The sequence below is a fragment of the Chrysochloris asiatica genome, unplaced genomic scaffold, assembly GCF_000296735.1.
Source record: "Chrysochloris asiatica unplaced genomic scaffold, ChrAsi1.0 scaffold00331, whole genome shotgun sequence".
NCBI lineage: Eukaryota > Metazoa > Chordata > Mammalia > Afrosoricida > Chrysochloridae > Chrysochloris > Chrysochloris asiatica.
This window is the reverse complement of record NW_006408849.1, coordinates 842,779-846,904: the sequence shown is the minus strand read 5'-3', so window position 1 is coordinate 846,904 and position 4,126 is coordinate 842,779. Positions and strand designations below refer to the sequence as shown.

Genomic DNA, 4,126 nt, shown 5'->3' with positions numbered 1-4,126 from the left:
AGCTGTTTGCCGGCGCACGCCCGGCAGGGCTGAGGGAGGCTGCTCGGTTCAGCGGGAGGCGGGTCGCTCACTTTCGCGCGTCTGGCAGGCCCGTGGTACGCTGCTAGGGCAGGCTGCGCGCGCCCGGCGGGCCCCAGGAACACACGGGTCAATTGGGCAGGGCAGAAGCGGCTCAGGCAGGCCCAGTCGGCGCCTGAGGGATGCTGCTCGGTTCAGCGGGAGGCGGGTCGCTCGCTTTCGCGCGTCTGGCAGGCCCGCGGTAGCGGCTCAGGCAGGCTGTTAGCTGCTCGCCTGTGTGTGTGCGCCCGGCGGGCCCCGGGAACACACGGGTCCCCCTTTTTCTTTATATTTGGAGATAGACATGTTTTAACTGAGCTTCCAGATGAAGACAAACTAGGAAGAAGGTGAGACAAATTAATTCTAAAAATTTAGTCACTGAAAACCTTATGAATAGCAGTGGAACACTGTCAGTATCAAATTATTGAATATTGAAACATGATGAAGAGCACCAGAATATTGTTAGATATAGTGCCAGAAGATGAGACCCTCAGGTTGGAAGGCACTCAAATGTGAATGGGGAAGGTCTCACTCCTCAAACTAGAGTTGACCATGATGACACAAATGGAGTAAATCCCTTGGGACCCTCATTTTCTGATGGGGCACAACACAAAATGAAGAGAAACAGCTGCAAAATTCCATTAATAATTGGAACGTGTAATGTATGAAGTATGAATGGCAAAATCGAAGAATTCTATCAACTTCTTCAGTCTTAAATTAATCAAATATGCAAGTAAACTTGCAATATTGAAGGATTCTATCAGCAAAATACTGAATGATGCAGAAAGCATCAAAAGAAGATGGAAGGAATACACAGAGTCACTGTACCCAAAAGAAATGTTCAATGTTCAACCATTTCAAGAGGTAGCATATGATCTAGAGCCAATGATCGTGAAGGAAGAGATCCAAGGTACATTGAAGTCGTTGGCAAAGAACAAGGCATCAGGAATAGATGGAATACAAATTGAAATCTTTCAACCAAGTGATGTGGCATTGGAGGCACTAACTCATCTATGCCAAGAAATCTGGAAGATGACTACTTGGCTTACTGTCTGGAAGAGTTCTGTATTTGTGCCCATTCCAAGAGAGATGACCCAAGTGAATGCAGAAATCATCGGACAACGTCATTTATATCCCATGCAAGTAAAGTTTTACTAAAGGTAATACAGAAACAGCTGCAACCACACATTGACAGAGAACTTCTAGAGGTTCAAGCTGGTTTTAGAAGAGAATGTGGAACGAGGTATCTCATTGCTGACATCAGATGGATCTTAACTGAAAGCAGAGATTACCAGAAAGAAAGCATTCAATTGTGTGAATCATGACAAGCTATGGACAACATTGCAAAGTATGAGTATTTCAGAACACTTAATTGTGCTCTTGAGGAACTTGTACGTAGACCAAGAGGTAGTTGTTCTAACAGAACAAGGGAACACTGAATGGTTTAAAATTAGGAAAAGTATGCACCAGGGTTGTATTCTTTCACCATACTTATCCAATCTGTATGCTGAACAAATAATCCAAGAAGCTAGATTATATGAAGAAAAACCCGGCATCAGGATTGAAGGAAGATTAATTAATAACCTGTGATATGCAGATGATACAAGCTTGCTTGCTGAAAGCAAAAAGGACTTAAAATTCTTACTTACTGATGAAGATCAAAGACCACCGCCTTTGGTATGGGTTGCACCTCAACGTAAAGAAAACAAAAATCCTCACCACTGAGCCAATAAACAACATCTATATGGAGAAAAGATTGAAGTTGCTGAAGACTTCATATTGCTTGGATCAACCATCAACACTCATGGAAGCAGCAATCAATAAATCAAAAGAAGTATTGCATGGGACAAATATGCTGCACAAGACCTCTTTAAAGTGTTAAAGAGCAAAGATGTCATTTGGAGAACTAAGTTGCACTTGACCCAAGCCATGGTATTTTCAATAACCTCATATGTATGTGAAAGTCGAGCAGTGAGTAAGGAAGACAGCAGAAGAATTGATGGATTTGAATTATGGTGTTAGAGGAAAATACTGAAAGTACAATGGACTGCCAAAAGAACAAATAGATCTGTGATGGAAGAAGTACAGCCAGAGTGCTTCTTGGAAACCAGGATGGCCAGACTTTGTCTCTCATACCTTGTCAGGAGGGACCAGTTACTGGAGAAAGATATCATGTTTAGTCAAATGGAGGGTTGGAGAAAAAGAGGAAGACCCCTTGTGACATGGATTGGCAATGGGCTCAAACGATTGTGAGGTTGGCCCAGGACCAGGCAGTGTTTTGTTCTGCTGTGCATAGGGTCACTGTGCGTTGGTACCGACTTGATGGCACCTAAAAACAACAACAATGGTTTCACTGATCGCCCCCACCCCCTGCCGTTGCCAGCAAATTTCTTTTTGACTCCAACCCTAATATTTATCTCTCAGAGATACTTGTAACCAAAAACCTTTTTGTGGGTAAAGGACGGAGGTCTCGTTTTCTGAAGATGGTTCCTGCTTTCAGTAGACCATTGGCCTATCTAACATGGTAGAAGTCTCTCTCTGCTTGTGCTAAGGACCTAGGATGAGGCATGTAAGAAGTGTGATAATCTTGTAAGGTCAACATTTGTAGGTGAAGATCCTACAACATAGCGGATATAAGCTTAGTAAGTAGTTCAAGGAGGCAGGGGTTGAGCAGTAAGACACATAGAAAGATTAATAAAATAGTGAGAATAGGAGAAAGTAGAGATCAAAGCTGGTAACTCCAGAACTGGCTTCCTATAGAGTCAGCAAGGCTTGGCAGTAACTGGGATGTCCAAAGGTCTTAGAGCCAAATGGTGTGGTTAAGGATTTTGTTGACTCATGTTTTGACTTTTGCAGAATTACAAAATACAGCAAGTGGCATTTAAAAGGTACAGGTGTCACCCTGAGAGGTGAGCATATAGTCAAACAGTGTGTGGTTATTGTAAGACTATATTCGCTAATGAGTTCAGAGATTCTTGCATTTCTTTTTTTTTTTAATGCTTTATTGTGAATTATGTGATAGTTTACATGGGAGGACATCAGCTTTACATTGATCTCATTGTATTTTTTACATTGATTGATCTTTACATTGATCTCATGTTTCCTTGCCATGGTTACAATCTCTTCCATGCATCATCCATCAACCAAAGGTTATACCTTGCAAGCCTGCCCCCTGGTTATCCACACACAGCCCCTCATCCTCTCTGGGTCCAAAGTCTACAGCCACTCCATCTCCCCACGTCATCATCTCTGCCTCCACCTCTGGCATCACTGCTTCTCTGGGTAGGGTTCTGTTCCCAGCTCCTCTCCTTTGATGGTCCTAGAGACCTCCGCTCCTAGACTACAAGGTTAATCACTCCCCTCCCTTTGCCTCAAAATGTCTACCTTTACATTTTCAGCCCTTACAATCAGTCCTGATAACAATTATTCGCTATTGCATCGCAAGAGACCTATCCGCATCTCCGTTCATCAGCTCTGACTAGGCAGAATGGATACTACTCAGTGGAGAGTCTACCTTGCCCCACACCCTCTGGATCTAGGTTCTCTCTTGAAAGCTTGTAAGCTAGTCACTTCTTGTAGCCCCCCATTATGGGTAGCCAATGTCCAAGTTGCCAATCCCTGTCCTCTTCGTGTGCGGAGGAGGTGGGGATGATCCTCGCTGTGAAGATTTGTTCACTCTTTTGAGTTACTGCTTCCATAGGCGTATGTCAAGTTCATCATCAGATTTTTCTTTTTTCCCTTTTCTTTCTGCAAGTGTGAGTGTACTTATGCATGTGCCCTCTCTTCTTATCAGCTGGATGCTTCACTCTCCACTCTAGTCCTCTGTGACTATGTCACTGATTCTGGGTCCAAGAGTCCCCTGGACTTGGCACACTGATGGCCAACCAGGTCTCCATCCGGGTTCACAGGAGTCTATTGGGCATTGTAGGGCTTAACTCGCAACTTCGTTGCTGTTTTTCCCTCACTTCCCTTATCGGTGACAAACATGGTCACCAATCAGAGCATGCATTCCCATTGAGCCTTAGTCTTAAAAAAGGGTTTGTCCTGAGGGGGATCCGACCACTGCCTT

The 4,126-nt window shown here is 44.0% G+C and overlaps 1 pseudogene; it reads right to left on the bottom strand.

Moving 5' to 3' along the window:
* Positions 1–4,126, bottom strand: part of LOC102827243 — a 73,671-nt pseudogene that overhangs the window by 20,090 nt on the left and 49,455 nt on the right.